At 42.8% G+C, this 18,415-nt stretch overlaps 1 protein-coding gene across 4 annotated transcripts in view; it reads left to right on the plus strand.

The window, feature by feature from the left end:
- The window catches only part of neo1a (neogenin 1a), a 156,233-nt gene that overhangs the window by 39,596 nt on the left and 98,222 nt on the right, over positions 1 to 18,415 (plus strand). The window lies entirely within an intron of this gene.

The following is an 18,415-nucleotide window of genomic DNA, read 5'->3' on the forward strand; positions in this document are numbered from 1 at the left end:
ATTAATTTAAATCTAATAATTAGCATTGTTCCAAATCTGGAATATCACATTGGAAATAATCTGATAACATTAGCAACAAAACAACCCAGACAGATCTCAGCCTGACTGAATACTGGCTGTTCCAGAAAGAAGTTTGGTAATCAGAAGTGCACTGACAGTTTTTAAAAATGTATTCATTTATTTATTTATTTTTGTCACCGAATGAAACTTAATGAGCCACAAGTAACTGAGACCAGACTGGGACAAGTCTGATCTCTCAGACGAGAGGGTGACTATGGTGAACAAGAATCTTTTTTGCAGTGTTACATTTACAACACATGTAAATGTGACATCTGACATCTAACAGAAGCTGACCATAGCTGGTACGCTCCCAGTATTTTGTACTTGTCAGTTTTATTGCATAGCAATGGGGCAAATCCCCAGGCACGTTTTTAGCTAAATTAGAGCCATAAAATAAAGCTTACAATGAGTTTATGGGCAACCGACTAAATAATAATGTCATAAATAATTAAATCTGCTCTGTAGTTGTGGTAGATAAGTACTCCTGTCTCCTAGTAATATTAAATCTTGGTCGTTTCAGATAGAACAGAAGGGATATTTTTAGCAGCTCTGCTCTGATGCTGATTGAAGTGTAAAGCTAGATTCTTGTTTCTACACCAACCCCTTGAACAGTAAGAAAACATAGTAACATATTAGCCTACATGGGATCTGAGAGAGGGAGAGAGACGGAGAGAGTAAGCTCTTGGGTCTATTACACCAGACTCTGACAGTGATTCAGCTGACAATATAAATGTTTATTGGTGTATAGTGCAGCTTGGAGAAAGATGTCAGGGCAAGAAGTCTGTACTTTTAGGAAGGCTGTAATGTGTCTCACAGTAAAGAACATTGAGGAAAAGCAGAGTCTGTTGCTTGATGGTCTTGGACAGCATGTTTATGTGGTTTGGAGCAATAACTCTTCACTGTAAGAGTGCATTGTGTGGTAGTTTATGTCGGTGTGTAGTTATAATTTACATCCTTTGCTGTTGGGGGGGCATGCTGGGACGCTGAGGGATTAATACTGCTGGACCTGAGACCTCTACAGTAGTATTCCTCATATACATGCACACAACAGTTTATGCATCCTGTTTTTTTTTCAGCATTTTCGTTTCTTCACAGGTATTTGGTTATGTTTCTAAATAGCTCCGTCTCTAAATGGCTGACAAAGCATTGTTTGCAATGTCTAAATCCCTACCAGGTGTTCAAATGTATTCACGTGACATGTCTGCTAACTACTTGAATCAATTCTTTTCGATGTTTGGCTCTCTTGTGAGCTGATGAAACATAATTGCAAGTGGTAATTTGGTCTTGGAAAATGGGATGAACCACTAATTTGAAAAGAAAAATGCTGCTGTGAAAATCAATAGGAAAATCCTTAGCATGCTAAAGAGAGAGCGCTGCTGCCATATGCCCATAACACGTCCTATGGTGTGCCCAGTGCTTAGCACCAGGGTGCCGGCAGGAAATGCCATATTGGCCTCCCAGGCCAGTGAGATCATTGGCTAAGCCCCCAGGGTGTGGACACATGGTCCCAGGCTGTCTCATTCTCTCGTCTCTGCCCTTCGTCCCCCTGCTGACATGACAAGCTGTATGCTCTAAGAACTCGTTTAAGCCTTTTCATCAAGGCTTTCACCTTTGATGGGCTTTTCGTGTTTGAGTACAAAGACAAATGCTGGAAAGGTGACGCTGAGATGATGTCATGCATGAATATAGGGACACCTGTGGGTAATTTAGATATTAAAAGTAAACAAGAGCTAGAATAGAGAGTAATTTTCTTAATCACCGCTATTTGAAAGGACAGCATGTTGCTTTTTACTGCGTGTTCAGATTAACGGCAAAAGACATTACCTATATCTTAGCTATAGCTAGATGGCCCTTGCTGGCTAAGCAGGGTCCCCTTAATATGATTAAGACGGATTATGGCGTTGTCTTCACATCAAAAGAGCCAAGACCAATTATCACCCCTGCCTTTCAGCATGACAGCCCTCCTGCTCTCTTCCCGCAAATGCAGAAAGGAAAGGAGAAAACAGAACCCGGGCTCTTGTAACACTCCAGAAGCCTCACGCTAATGGATGGATTCATCATTCATTCAGGCCTTTCATGTACAGTGTTAGGCTGTGATGGTGCACAGTTGCCAGTGCTTTGGCTAGACCCTAAAATAGATTGAGCGTCAAAGCCTATTATCCCGCTCCCAGAGGCATGTACAAACAGGTTCATGTGACAGAAAATGTGTTCTAAGGCAGTTAAAGAGTGAGGAACTGAAAACAAGCTTTTCATGCCTTCAGGTGTTTGTGAATATTTGTAGGGGTTTTTTTTAGCAAGTTTTTAATTATTTGTGCATATTTTCGTAACAAGTTGTGCGTTCAGTGCAACAGGGACGACAGCTTTGCTTCGTTTTGCTTTGGTGCCCATTACCATAATCCCCCGTCAGGACGGGTCTTCCATTACCCCTTTGTGCTGTCTGTGGTCATGACAGGAAATCAAATGGATATGGATAAAAGTAGTCCCCGTGCCTCAACCCTTCCCAGCTTATAACACTTGCACACAACACACACGCTGCTCTGCTAAATTACTCTCATAGTTTCACTTTTCTCTAAAGTGCCAGAGCCTACGAGCTTGAACAAAGGTGCCCCCTGCATCCGTACCACCCATCAAAAGTGGAGCTGGAGTCGGCCCAGAGTGCTGTCAGGAGTTAAATAAAGTCATTAAAATCCTCTTTTTTTCCCCCCTAGTGGCCCAGTGTTCACTTCTTTATGAACATGGAGCTCTTGGCTTCACACAGAAGGTGACACATAGCTATAACCTTGTTTTTCTTTGTAAAAATTGTGTGCCTTTGCCTTCACTGGAACACAGATATTTCTAAGCTTTTCATTTCTCCACAGTAATTTTGTGAAGTCAGTTACTCTTTTTGCTTTCATATAGGGCTGAACGATTATGGAAAATAATCTAATTGCGATTTTTTGCCCCAATATTGCGATTGCGATGCGATATGCGATTATTTTTTAAGGTCTTTGTCTTCTGTATTATTAAACAAAGACAAGCAATACATCATATAGTATGGCCAATACTATATTACATTAATTTTAAACTGTTCTTTCCTGGAAGACAGACCTCTGTTATGATGACATGAGGTGATGCATGAATTGATGACTGACATTTTTATTTAACTTCTTCAATCACAACAGTATATTTGAACATACACAATAGTTTATTTTTAGCTTACAAACATCTGAGCATAAAGTGCTGACAAGGAACCCTGGTGTAAACATTAAAATGAAAGTCAGTACAATGTGCAGATTGCAGAAATATACATAAACAAAATCAGTGGCTTTACCACACTCAGTTTTTCGACATCTGTGAACTACTAGACAGTCATTCAATTAAAAAATAATATTAAATAAATAAAACTAATAAATAAAAAATACACACATCTTACTGATCTCTGCAGTCAGTAACATTACACATAAAGTGCAAACATAATAGCAATTGTATAAACACACACACAAACACGCCTTTAAAATTTAAAGGCGTGAAATTGGACGGTCTAGCCTTCTGATTAGCGTCACCGCTGTCTCGGTGGAGTTTATTAAACTCGGCCATCTGCTTCTTGCTATCTAAAATATAACCAGACACTGGTGTAAATTCTCGACTGTCTCATACTTCTGTTTAATAAGTTTTCTGTTTGACGTTTAGTCAGCTGTGTGAAAACCAAGGAGGAACCCACCCGGGGGATTAATAAAGTTTTATTTTATCTAATCTAATAACTTTAATCTCAGCCAAACCGATTTACTCACGAACAAACAAAACACTGAAAAAAGCCCAACAATAACATTTTTAGGTTGTCTAAGTGACTTATATATTACGTTTAACCCGAGCAGCGAAACTCCGCGGTGATCTGAAAATGATGTGCCGGGAGTTGTGCCGTTCTCGGCCGCATCAGTAACCCTCGAGCTCCCGGCTAGCTGTCGAGCTGGTGGGTAGCAGACGCCTCTGAAAACGTCGAAGCACTTTTGCAAATATGGGATATCTTGATAAACCGAGCAGATATTTGATGTTTACACAACTACTTTCTCGCCTGAAAATATTTTAAAAGTTTATTTTGTGACCCAGAAAGATTAGTAAGAGTAATTTTAAAACTTAGTAGCGGCCGCCATTGCTGGAAACTGGAGTTTGGCTGGGCCGCGCTATGAATTCTGGGATATGGTAGTAATTTGGACAGCCTTCGGCGCGTCGCTGTGACGTAATCGGTCTACAAATGCGGCCTCAGGAGGATGCAGCCCATGAATTTGGACATGTCCAGAGTATAATCGCAGCCTTTGCGGTTAGAAAATTGCACTTGATCATGTCGCGATATTATCGCAAATGCGATATATCGTTCAGCCCTACTTTCATATGCGCGTCACCTTTTATGGGAATTCAGCAAGAAAAGAATAACAAGAGAAGCTAAAGGTAAAGGTTCTTCTGAGTGTCGTCATCAGAACCTAGATGTTAACAAAGCTCTTTGACAGCTTTTTAAATTTTGGTCTGAGTAACCAGCAGCACAAAGCAGAGCCTGTTACATGTGCAGGAAGATAATTAGGGTCTATGTTGTGAGCTAATACCAAGGGGCAGACCAGCTCCTCGTATCGCTTGACCACAGCCACTCTCGGCATGTGCACTTCCAGCTTTCCCGCTGTGCTCGTTTTTCATCACAGAACCTGTGCCTTAAATTTCACATCCTCCGCGTGTGGATTTACACCTCTATTGTGTCCACATTACAGGACACGCATGTATATTAAATGCCCTGGGTACACAAGTAAATCCACAGCCACCGTGTCAGCACAGCTGGCATCACTGGGCGAATAGCAGGTGAACACTCAATCACAATCCCCACAAGCATGTAAACGAGGTCTGAAGTGGCCCCGGCGCACTACATCCTACCGCCCTACCTATTTTTTTTCTTTCTTTCTTGCTAACCTGCAGCCTGTAAGGCCAGCATTAATAATTTAAGCAAACACCCAGGCATGATAGAGCAGACAAGGGAACGTGTTGAGAAGCACTCTGGTCGAGGGAAGCTATTAAATATGAAAACTATTTGTGCTGGCTAATAGTGTCTTTGTTTTCTTAGCGCTTAGAGTCTCGTGCGTCGTCCCAGCTGACGATCGAGGTAAATTGTTTGATGAGGAATGGTTACGTTGGACGTGACTGCGTTCGGCCCATTTGTTACTAATGGCCAATCTGCATGGCTGAAACAACTCTTTCCCAGCAGATGTGTTGTCCTAACCTCAGTCAGCCTGCCTTCCATATACTCGTGCACACATACGCAGAGCTGATCGGCTACAGCAACTACTTGTATATTTATAAATTCATGGGGTGCTGCTATGCGCTTCTTGAAAAAACACACGCTCTCACACGCCCACACACACTCTCATAGGGGCCCTAGTCTTGTGTTGAGGATTAGATGGGTTCAGGGCCAGAGATTGCCCCCTCTGGTTGCAGCTCCTGCTTCAGTGTGGTGTTTGGGTGGGTTTGCTGGGGGTGGTGTGCATGAAGCCCTCCGGGGGAAAGATTGCACTGCACACAAATCATTACTGCTCATCAGTTACTGCCACTCAGCCACTTATTTACTCAGCAGCTTTGCTTAACAGAGACATGGATATGCAGCCAGACCTCAGCGCTCGCCGGAGCGTAGTGGCTCGTTATGCGCCGGGATCTTAAGGATGAAATCATTGAGAAACGCTGTTGTTTGGGTAGCAATGCAGCACGATGCAGTTTGTGAGCACAGAGTGGGTCAATACCTTTAAAGCTCGATGCACTCAATTCATCATAACTTTAAAGTCCGTTCCCAATAAGAATTTCACAGTTGATGTTGTGTGCAGGTCGCGTTTGACAGAAGGCCGTCAACTGAGCCTCAACATGAGGAAAAGTGTTGCTTCAGCGATATACAGGACACTATCTAGACAGTGAATTATTTATGGCTGCAATACCACGTAAGCTATATGTAGCATATTAAATACATAATCCTCTCATCTTTTATTGATGGTCCTTTGATACCAGCCTCCCTGGTAAGATTGATAAGAGAGCTTAAGGTGCAAGCAGTTTTGACCGCCACATTTGAGCCAGTAGTGAGGAAACTTCACCCAAGCCTTATTGGGAATGTTTTTGTTTTGTTTTTTTCCTTTTTTGCTTCTTTAATGAGGACTGGTGGTGGAGGTGGGCGGTAACTCAAACCCAGATTGCTCAGGGAGAGATTACGTCTGCTTATGATATAGTGTAAACAGTTGGGCACAAGCTGGTTATGCTCGGTGGCTGACTGTTTACACACCGTTACTGACAGATAAGAGGGAATTTCAGCTGTACTCTGATCAGATCTGCAACAGGACAAGCCTGTGTCAAGTGTTCACGGTCTCCACTTCCTGTGTTTTTTTTTTTATTGTGAGAGCTACCTGATAGATGCAGAAAGAAAGATGGGTGGGCGGTGGGAGGGGTCTCTCTTTGATGGGTTAAATGTGTTGCTTTGTAGGCAGTACAATCGTGCACTCACGTTATCACGTCACACAATAGAGGCGAGATGCAGTCCGTCAGTTTGCAGGAAATGGGATTCATTTATCTAACCTGATGACGGAGACGCACCAGCAGCTGCACAGATAGGACTCTTTTACGGCTCGAGCGGTGCCGTAGTTGATTTGGGAATTAGATGGCGTAATTGGCACAGACAAATGAGCCATCGCTACGGAAACGAGTTCCGTCTTTTTGTTGTTTTCAATCAGAAGTATTCAAACACGCATCGACATCTGTTACGTGTGGTTTGGTGAAGCCGGGTTCCTTTTGGTTTAACTGTGGCAAAACTGCTATGCACACCATGCCCGTGGATATTTTTGCACAGGGAAACAAAAACTGCTAGTAAATCTGTTTGGCCTTTACTAAGATACACAGTCAGCTTTTGTTAGATCAAGCCAACCGAGTGACATTTTCCCGTCTAAATTCAGCTACTGTTTCATCTTTTCATATCATGGTAACGCAAGCATTTGTGTTTCAGGAATAAACCACATAGTTTGCACCGTGATACTGTCGTGGAAGGGATTGGATAGTGAGGAATGATAGCCACTGAGATTGAATCACAGTCCTTTTTGTGGCTGCTGGGACACGAGCACCTTTCTCATTCAGCTCTTATCTAAACCAGACCGATTGAGGCCATGTAGCCATAATTCTTTTTGTAAACAAATGAGTGCGCCCTACCCCCCTCCCCTCGCCTTTTCTGTCTGAGATGTTCGCACAAATGTGCCATGAGTGACATTCACCTTGCTGTGTCCTCCCGTTTTATTTTATTTTTTTCCCCTCCCTTGAAGTCTTGACTCCCCAACAAAAAGACCCATTACTCTGTCTTGTTGTCACATCAGTTTGCCTCTTCCTCACCTGCAATATGATCCACATTAGCATCCACATCAAGCCTGGGAAGCTCCCGCTGTCTGAGCCGACAGGACTGAGAGCAGAGATAAGCTCACTCGGTAATGAGCGATCAGCCTCCGGTGGGCAGGAGAAAGAAAGAAGGGCCCTTCAGAGCTGCGGTATGGAATGGGCAGCAATGCAGGTCACATGCATGTGTTATTGAGAAACTCAGTCTCCGTGACCAGGAATGCAGTTTTTTTTGTCAGCATGTGTGGTGATGCGATGCCTTGTTTATGATATTCATGCTATACTTCACCTCCCATTCGTGCCACTGGTGCCACATCCTCCAACTGCTTTTGTTGTACTTACATCCTTAGAGACTGGCACGGGCTTCACACTCGGCGGCAGAGCATAAAGGAGAGGAAAGCTGGTTACAGTGGAACAAAGGTGCAAACAATAAAGTGTAATGGTTGAACAGAAGTGGGCAAGTTGTATGGAAATTAATGCATGAAAAGCCAGGCCTGCCGACTGAAAGAAACAGCAGGTGGTCCCTAAGGAATGAGAGGATCAACAGATAGCTTCATTCCGCCCACTAAGCCTGACTTTTACACACTTACCAAGCACCAGTCTCCTCCGATTTGCCTGTCTGCTAAAGAGCATGGAATAAAACGATTCACTTTCAAAAGTTTCTTTCTGAACATGCTGCTATTATTGCTCTTGATGCAGTGATTAGAATATATATTGAATTCTAATATCTATTTTGCTGTGGACATTGACAAGAACTATGAGCAGAAAACCCATTTTGCGAGGATTAAACCTGAAGTGGAGGAGTTTTATATGTCAGGGGTGGGCGTGGACTTTGTTCATGAGTGAGGGGAGAGTGACTGACGGGTTGGAGCGGCTGATTTATCCTACCTTCAACCACGGCATCAAGCTCTGGGTAGTGACCCAAAGAATGAGATCAGGGATACGAGTGGTGAAAAGTCTCCTCTGAAGGGTGGCTGGACTTTTTCTTATTCATAGGATGAGGAGTTTGGTTATTTGGGAGGGACTTAGAGTAGAGCCACTACTACTCCACCATATTATGGTGGTTTGGACTTCTGAATAGGATGCCTCCTGGGGGTCTCCTAGGGGAGGTATTCTACCAGGAGTAGACCCTGCGGTAGGTCCAGGACATGCTGGACAGATTATATTTCTAGTTATCTTTCATCTCAATCCTTGGCCCACTGGCATTGTCTGGCTCAGTAGTTACTGTGGTCGGTGGTTCAGTTCCCAGTTTCTTTGGGCAAAATATTGAACCCCAATCCACTAGATTGTGATTGCATGTGTAATAGAAAGCAGCACAGAATACACTGCTGTATGAATGGGTGTAAAGCACTATAATAAGTTCTGGCCCATTTACACTAGTCACCTGTAAAGTAGAAATTCCACTGAAAAAGACTCATAGCTGCTGATGATAGATTTAGTAAGTAAATGTGAGTAAAGCACATCCCATCCCTTTATTCTATGTCCCCTGAAAGGCAGCATGTTAATCCCAGTAAATAAGGGTCAGATCAGTAATGTGTGTCGTGGTTCAGATTGGCTATAGGATGATATCTGCAGTGACTGGGGAGTTGTCCTAAATATATCTGTATTTGACACATGAACTGCATGTGAGAAGGCAGATGTCTGAATCGGTCAGGCAGGACGTTAGACCGGCTTCATCGGTTTGAATAAAGCCCAGCACATCTGACAGAAAATCTCCTGTCGTCTGCTGCACGTCTTTCAGGGCAACTTCGAACAATATCTCAGGCTGTTGTCTGGAGTTCATGTGTGAAAATGGTTTATGATTGCAGGCCAGAAGTGTAAGGTGAAAAAAAATTGCTACTCTCCCAAAAGGGGGAAAAAGGTGCTTTCATCATTTAAAAGGCAGCTTTGCTATCTCGTACACGACAGTAATAATATCTAGGAGACCTTCATGCCTCACGCAGCATCTTCATTTTGTAATCTAACTATGCCCCTGGTGCAAACACTTAACCCCTGTAACCGCACTTAACTCCAACGTTATTACAGCACTGTCTTCAGATAGCATTCCCTCCCGAGTCCCCACTTCTCCGAGCTGCCATGGATATTTTTTTCCAGAGTTATTTTAAGGGTCTCTTCCAGAGGGGTAGCATCCGGTTTCAAGTAAAATAGTAATTGAGTCTCCCTCCCAGTGTTGGCTCGAAGGCTTTGATCTTTCCCGTACTCCAGTGTTAAATGGTTTCCTCCAAATCGCTGTGAACACGCAGCGACTGGCTTCCCTTTTATCAACAGCCCACTAACTGCACCTCTCTGTCAACTACTTTGAAGCCAGTCTGAAAAGAACAAAAAAAAGAGTCGTCCCGCATATATGCACACTCCTCATAAATGCATGTTTTTAGTTGTAAGGATCTTGTTCTATGTTAAAGGCAGAGCTGTGGGATTATTGCATAGAAGAAAAACTTCAAGTTCTTTTGTGAGAAGAAACTGACAACCATGTTAATGCTAGTGTCCCCCCCCCCCCCCCCCCCCCTTTCTTATGGGAAAATAATTCTTATCTTTTATCTATATGTGACAGCAATAGGCCAGTGTAATAAGTCTCAAAGGGAGCTTTGAAAGTGGGGGGGACTATGACTCAGCTCCGTTGTAATTAGCAGAATTTGCATGCTGATGCTTATCTCGACAAGAGGAGAAACTGGGGTAGTTTGAAATGTTTTTGTGTCTGGGCTGGTAATTGGCATCTGACTTATCAGAGGAAGATTGGCCACACTTGACCACTCAAAGGAGCCAGATCCAAACACTGTGATCAAATGAATTGCTGGATGTGACCTCTGGCAGAGTTGTTCAGTGTGCCCTGCACTTTTATCTCTAGCTCTTTGTACCAACCGCTCTACTTAACTGTAGAGTGTGTGGAAATTGTACTGTAAGCAAGCCCCCCCCCCTACACCTCCCAAACACCCCCCCACACCCCTACACACCCCGTCTCCTTCTCTACTTCTTCCTGTTGTGCTCAAGAAAAAATAAGAGCAAATAAATGACAGGAGTCAAGGACGAAATAGGCAAAGACCCAGACTTTGAAATCCAATGCTGATAAATTGCCGGGTGTTTGACTGTGCAAGGCATAGAGGATTATATCGATTTTCTTCTCGGTGTGTATATGTTTGTGTGAGTGTGATAGCTGAGGAAAGAGAAAAAACAGGCACAAGAGAATATAATATTGTGTTTCATTAAAAAATCTCTAGGATATCTCATTACGGCCACATGATTTTCTTCAGTATGGGGGTTGGTGGGGACAGGGTGGAGCTAGCTGGTGGCAAAATGAATGTGCTTTCCTGTCTCAGATGACTATCTCATGTGTTGCTGCTCAGAACTTGGCCCCAATCTGCCTGGTGTGTCGACTACTTCCTGGCTACGTTTTGCCCAGTGCTTGCTGGTTTTACAGCCTCATCAGATAACTTATCGCCACAAGGCATCTGGAAGACATTTCCACTTTTTTTCTTTCTTCCCCCCCCTATGTATTATTGTTACTCCAGCTTTATTACTGTACAATGCTATCTCACATGAGATCTTCACAATTCTTTCTTTGTCGCGCTCACAGCAGCACTCGACAATGTTGTCAGATTTTGAGTCATTTGTCTCATGCTACCAGATTATTTGAATGACATCGCGATGTTTTATGGGTCAAAAGACGATATGGATTTCCCCTCCTGTTCGTCTTTTCTGACTACAGTTCAACGGTTCGTACTGATTGGTACTATGTGCTGATTTCTGGTGGTATTTTAAGCGCGTCGTTTGTCTCTGCAGTTGTTAGTTTGTTTGAGAGTGCAATTTAAAGGGCATTTTACTTAAAAAATAGCAGATAATGGCATCTGCTGCCATGGTGAGTTTTTTTTTTCTTTTTTTTTTTTCTCTCAAAGCACTTTTTTTTCAGCAGCTAGAAAAGGTTAGTCCAATTCTCAAACGCAAGCATTAAGTGATGGTTGTAACCTTTAGTCCAACTGCTCTGTGGGTGTCCATCTAGCCTGAGAAACATGCTCGTTCTTGCCATTTTGCGTTCCAATTACTTTGCGTGAGGCAAAGTGGGTTTTTTCATCATTGTCTTGCACTATCTCAAGACCAGCTCTCAAAGAATGCCTGTCTGGGCTGCTCTCGTCTCTGTGGGCCAATCCTTCATTGTGAGCCCACGGGGGAGGTTGATAAGCGAGGGAATTTGAGCCTCAATCAGTACTGGTTAATTATCTCTACCAGATGAGGTGAGGGGGTTCCCTATCCAACCAATCCCTCCTGGGTCTCCCTTATCACACTCGGCTGTTGAAAGCTCTGTCCAGCATTTCATTTAAATGTCTTTTTTCCCCTCCTATTTTCAGTATTTGTGTCCAGTTTTACTGAAAGAAATATACCTGCCTCTATCATTTTGCCAAAGAAGAGTTTTATTAATTGTTTAAACCATTAAACCATTTATTTGTACCAGAGTTCATAATACAGTCTACAGCGGTGGATATATAATTCAATAACCAGTAAGTTTAATATAAAATTATGTATGTAATGTAGCCAAATGCACAGTCAAGAACATATTTTGTTTACAGGCATGCCACAGGGATATAAATATGCATATTTTGGAAACACAGGTTCCAAATGTAATTGTTGTAAACATCTATGAAAAATGTATGCTACACTAATGAGTGCAAAGCATGAATTAGTGTGCATTTAAGAGATTTTCCCCTGCAGACTATTTCTCCTGATCACCACTTGGCATTTTCATTGAACTGTGACATAAAAGGTGTGTATTTGTAGGACTAATGAGAAAAGAAAAAAAGCCAGATACTGCCTCAAAACCTAATTTCCAGCATTCTCTTTTGATGTTTGGAAAATACACAAACACACTTTTTTTTCTCTCTTTTTTTTTTTTTATAGGCCACTGCATGGATACTAAGACGTTTAGGCTTCAGATGTTGGCGCTTACTTTAAATCAAATGCTCCTGCAAACAGCTGCTCTTAAAATGCTTTATTAAATGATGAAAAATCAGTTTCAAATGTTCTAATTCTTTAAATCACTCAGTCCATATAATCTGTGAACCAAAGAGTAATGTTTACCACTGACTTTCAGAATGGTAAATGTTGGTCTAAGCGTCGCTCGATATGGCCTCCTCGTAGCTTGTACATTATCCAGTTTCTTGCTAACACTTGGTGTTGAGCCTGGTTTTAAGGCCTCTCATTAGGCAGTGCATTGAAATAAGGCTCCAAGGTGGTCTTGGACTGAGCTCCTTTGCTACTAAGCAGGAAGTTGGGGTCAGTTGTGCCTGTGTGGGATTAGGTAGTCATTAATCACTGGTATACTATACCCTGACACCATTACATTCAGTACTGTAAAGAGTAAAAAGGTCTGAATAAAAATCCTTCACTTAATGTCTTCACATTGGCCGTGGCGGTCCACATTTGAAGTTTTGCCGGCGTCTTGCACTCAGACTATTTGCTAATCCTATTAAGCAGTGAATCATTTCACTAAGATCTTTTTTTTCTCTCCACCTGATTAAAAAAGAGACTGACGTTTTTTTTTAGAATACCATTTTCTGGCAGTTTGCAGCGCAACCAGAGCTGATGCCGTTGCGGTGACCCTCCTTCACTGGTGACCCTGTCATGTTGCCTCCGGGCCTCTGGAGCTTTACCATGGCAGCCAGTATACAGGATGATGGAGAACTCTGAGCTGAAGAAATTGGATCCTTTTCTCTTTTAATCTGCCAGTTGAGTTGGTGCCAGCGCAGGACAGCCAGTGTGTGAGCTAGGCACCCCAGTCATTTTGTCCATCCCTGTATGGCTTGGCCTTAACTCCTCATTTCATGAAGTGCTGCGGGGAATGCTTTGAATACCAGAATCAGTGGGTTGTGGTATCCGTGATCAGGCTCATCAGGCATTGTTGAGTGCTTGGGTTGTAACACCAACTCTCTTTTCCTTTAGCTTGACATTGTAAAAGATAGTAGAAGATGGTAAAAGTCATATAGTCAGATTATTTGGGCTAATCTCTAGAAAGCACGAACACAGAGTCTCTACATAAATCTTAATTTCTTTAATTTAATATAAGTAAAGCCCAGCACATTAATTCGAGCGGGAGGCTGTGTTTTCTTAATTTGAAAAGGACACCTTTTCCACTAAATAGATACATGCCTCAAATAAGCTTTTTCTCCATTTCTACATTGCAGACACCTAGTCCCACCACGCTCGATCTTAGGTTCATGGTTATTTCCCAGAGGTCCTCGACGGTGACAGATGGGCTTTAGAGCAAAGTTTTGGGAGAAGGCTGGATGAAAGACTGCACAGAAAGAGACACGGACTCAGGGTGCAAAAATGAAGGAAAAGCACAGGAGAGTGTGGGAGGGAAGAAGAGACAACCATTTCCATTAGTGTCATTTAAGCAGCCTGATGTTCTGCCTGGAAGAACAAACGGTGAAGATATGGAAATAGCACAGAGACAGGAGCCTGAAGTGCTCAGGTAAATTACAAAAGGCCCTCATCCTGTATCTATCTTTACCTGCACTGAAGGCCTCCATTCATCTCCGATGCGCTACTAACGATTTTCCTGGCTTGTTTTCTTACAAAGGGCTTACAGCTCAGAGATCCAGTGACATATTATAAAGATCAGGCCACAGAAGAGCCTCGGTTGTTGAAAACGCGACTGGCTTCCAGAGCGCTCTGTTCTGTCTCAAGAGTGGCTCAATAAGGAAGGCAGTCACTATGACTGCTGTCAGGCGGTGGGTCAATGAGGGAGTAGGCTTCCTGCTGGGCCAAGTGCAGAATAGGAGAGAACAGGGGGTCTTTGTGCAGAGAGCAGACCCTCGCCAACCCACTCTTTACTGCCTTCAGTGGGATTTCTTTTTTTTAACACACCCAATGTTACGAGGCTGACTTTGTAATTTGCCGAAATTGTTAACCGGTATCTGGGGTCAGTGCAGATGACCTCGCACAGTTGATGCAGACACCTTTTTCTACTTTTCTAAACTCTCACGGGAAGAGAGCTAGAAGTTGTGGCTTACTAGTTATCACACACACACACACCCCTCACCTAGATAGTAATCTCCGTAATGTCTGAAATCGTGCTTTTAACATTGTCAGGACGTGGGGGAAATCCATCACTAGCCCCACATCTCCATTCTGTCTTCCTCATATCCGAGTGGGGGGGAGCACTGCAGCATATCGCAGCACCACCTTAAGCTGGGCTCCCAAACCTTTTATGACTGCGGAGAAAAGTGGATTTGGGACAGAGGTAACAGCCCATGCTTATCAAGCAGACAAGCCCATTTTCTAACCCCTTGCTCTCCGCTCGACTTATTCTCACTGGTTGCCTGGTGTGGAGGTTTCTATTTATCAAACACAAACGGATGGGGGCCCAAATAGATTAGACTCCTCACACTGTAATGTGGTTTCTGACCCCTCTCTCCTCCTCTAACTCTACAGCTGTGCTGTTAAAAGCCCGCTGTGTTTCAGTGCTATTGTAAGAAACATTTAAAGGTGCACTTTGCATTTCTCTGGGAAACATATAGCCATCATCTGGCTGTGTGAGCGAAAGACAAAAAACAAATGTATACAAGAGACAGAAATTCCTGTCATTGCAAATTTAACTGATCTCCCTTCTTCTCATTATGTTCTGTTTCAGCAGGTTTTGGTTTTTCTGCACTTTGATGTATGAGAACATGAGTTCTGTTGAGTTTTCTGTCAGCGAGCACTTCACAGTGCATCGGCACGCCACTGCTCGTTCTATTTGTGTTCATTACAATTTTTTTTTTCCAGGCTTATAACTCGGAACCTTGTTAGCTGCCAAAAGTAAACTTTTTTCCCTCAGCTCTGGCATAAAGGTTGAAGCTTGTCTTTACTCTAAGATACTGATGTTTGTGCATTTTCTTCTGTTTTTTTTAATCACATGTTGCAGATAGAGATCCTTGCTTCCTGCTGAGGTGCTGGCTGCTTGTCCTCTCTTTTTAACAAGGAGCGACAATTCAGGCTAGTGAACCTTTAAATATCGGTCACGGGTGTGGTTTTTCCAGCTTCTCCTTACGTCACTGGAATTGCTTTAGGTTAGCGTTCAGAAGCCTGTTTATTGATACGGGGACTTTGTTGTTATTCCTAAGGGACCCATTAAATTGGTGAAATATGGATTTTGCTCTGTGTGCTTTCATACATTTTCCCTCATTTTCTATAAATAATCTGAGGGAGTTTGAAAGAGATAAATTTGCCTTGAGTTGGTTATTTTTAGTTGCTTTCTAGAGGAGAGAAATTATACGCTGGCTACACTGCGCTTTATGTGAAACTTCTTTTATGATTGTGTTTCTCTACATGCTACAAAGACGGAAACATGAAATATAGTCATCGGTTTGGAATGCTGCTTTCGCCTTTTGTCAAAATATTTGTTCAGTCTGCAGATGAGTCCAGGGTGTTCGGCATTGATTTACACAATCCCACCTTTACGTGAAACGCACCCGTTTGAACTTTGGCCACTAACGTTGGCATCCTTGTTTTGGAATCTGTTTGCAGTTTTATTGGATTTAGTTTTGTTTATATAGCACCAAATGACAAAAATAGTTGCCTCAAGGTGCTTTGTATTATTAGGTAAAGACACTACAATAATAGAATGAAACCCCAACAATCAGACGACTTCAAATGAGCAAGCACTTGGCGATAGATAAGGAACTACTCGCTTCAAACAGGAAGAAACCTTCAGTAGAACCAGGCTCAGGGAGGGGCAGCCATCTGCCAGGAGCGGTTGAAGGTAATGTGAGGGAGAAATTGAGATTAGTAGCAGAAATGGTGTTAATGAGTCAAAGATTCTAACAGAAGATTAGTTAGATGCTGCCAAAAAGCCGATTGCCTGCCATCAAACTCCTTACACCCCTGGTTCATCCCAGTGCACAGACGTTGGTTGTTGTGTCTGCAGCTGAATGCAGATGGTTTGCCATTTTCTCAAAAGTAGAGCCGAAGCTAAGCCCTCCCCTACTGTTTCTGCGATTGGGATGAAAAGCTGCTAAAGCCAGCTGCTTTGACTCTGATAGGATGCTTGTAGGACCTTCAAGCCCATTCAGTTTTTTCCCTCAGATAGAGAGCAGCTGAAGATGGTCTTTTGACTGGAGGGGAGCCAAACCTGGGCACAGACGAGCTGCCCAGCCCCACACACCCAACTGTTCCAGCAGTGTAATGCAGAGATGATTAAGCATGTCATGGTGCTTTTGGTCCGCTGGAATGACGAATTCCTCCCTCAAGTCTCTCTCCATCTGTCCTATACACCATGAGTCAAACACATTTGCTAGTGTTGTCACATTCTGCCCAATATGTAAGCAGGCTCGCTGTGAATTTGTTGATTTCCTGAAATTAGCTACTTGCTTCAGTCTAATTAGAAGCCACTCACTTGCCTCCTAAGAGCTGCAGTTAGAAATGTTTTGGGCTAGTTTAGAACATTGTATATTTTATTCATTACTGCTGTTTATTCACTTGAATTTCACTTCCACTTCTGCCTGGAGGAATTTTCAAAATGTTTTGAGCTCTTGCGCACTCTGTGCATTACCCAGCCTAATAAAGTTTTCTTTGCTTGAATTTACTCCGCAACTGCAGTGAAATGGCGCCAGAGCAGTCATAGGAGGATATCTGTAAAGTAACTGCTAACACAGATCTTTCTAAAGGGACTGTGCTCGTATATCAGGCCTCAATTCAGTTGTTCAAGGTCCCTGCTGTACACTGAGACAGAATGCAGGCACACTTCCTCTTCAGTATTCTGGTCCACTCATCAGTGAATTAGTGTGGGGTCTGACTGCTCAGTTTAGTGGGAAAACGGCTTACATTTATTTGCATCTGTTTCTATTTAGTTCAGTCACTTTCCAACAGTATTTTCTCTGTAATTGTTTGTGCTTTCAAGACAACTAAGTGCACAGAGGGCAAGCATTCATATTGCCACCATAATGGACCATGCATTATATTACTTCAATCTTGGATCTCTCGCTAGGGCGCCACAAGGTAGAGAAATTATCTTCTAGTAGTTAAATAGCTGAACTATTGGCACAGGATCCCTCGTTCGCTCTCACACTACTCTCTCATTTTCTGTCTTCATCTCTTTCTATCGCATTCTGCTCTCCCCTCTCCCCCGGAGACATGCCATTTCCTTGGAAGAGAGCAGGCATATTTTAAACTGCATTTAACACTCAGCCACTTATTTCACTCCATTCGTTGAATTATTAAAATACCTTCATACCCCTTTAATTATTTTTCAAGCTCTGCCCCATCCCTGCAGAACTGATAATTGGTGTTATTTATCTAAACAATACCACAGTGTGACTCTTACAGTGGGAGTGCTTGAATAATGGATGAGGTGAATGCAAAGCAATTTTACTTACTCTCACTTTGGCACTGTTCATGTCAATGTGATGTTACCATTTCTGCTCGAGGAAAGGAAATGGCAGCCGCGTTCCTGCGTGTTTACTCCTTCCCCGCACGCTGTACTTATGATAACGCAAGACGTGATATTAACTTGCCAGGGAGGCTAGACTTGGTTAAATTTGTCAGTTCCTCTTGCCCAATTCCAGCGAGGCTTGTGGTTTCATAATAAAAAGCCTCTTTGAGGCTCTGGAATAAGGCCGAGGCACTTTGGCTGAAAGATAGAATGAACAAAAAGATGTTTTGGTTCGGGAACACTTCATTCAGTGTTTGGGGCACTTGGAGTCCTGCAGTGTTCTGTCATTTTTAGAGTGAGCATTGAAACACGCCATTGATGTCAGCGACTTCTTAGGATATGCTGTGACCGAACTGAAAAAGCAGATAGTAGTGTTGTGCAATTTAGAGTGATTGCAAGCATTTCGCACCTTTCATCAACCCTCTGCTGCAGCCTAACCGCAAGCATGTTTCTTTACTGATCTTTGATAGTAGTTACACTCGATTACTGATTAGTAATCCGATAAAGAAGCTGAAGCTTACGGAAAGAAGATCCATGCTGGAATCAGTGAAATCAAAACGGATACACTGGTATGATCTGACCGTG

Source organism: Copadichromis virginalis, linkage group LG1 (genome assembly GCF_057382275.1).
Source record: "Copadichromis virginalis isolate Kocher_CV1m ecotype Utaka linkage group LG1, C_Virginalis_male_GT1.1, whole genome shotgun sequence".
Taxonomy (NCBI): Eukaryota; Metazoa; Chordata; class Actinopteri; order Cichliformes; family Cichlidae; genus Copadichromis; species Copadichromis virginalis.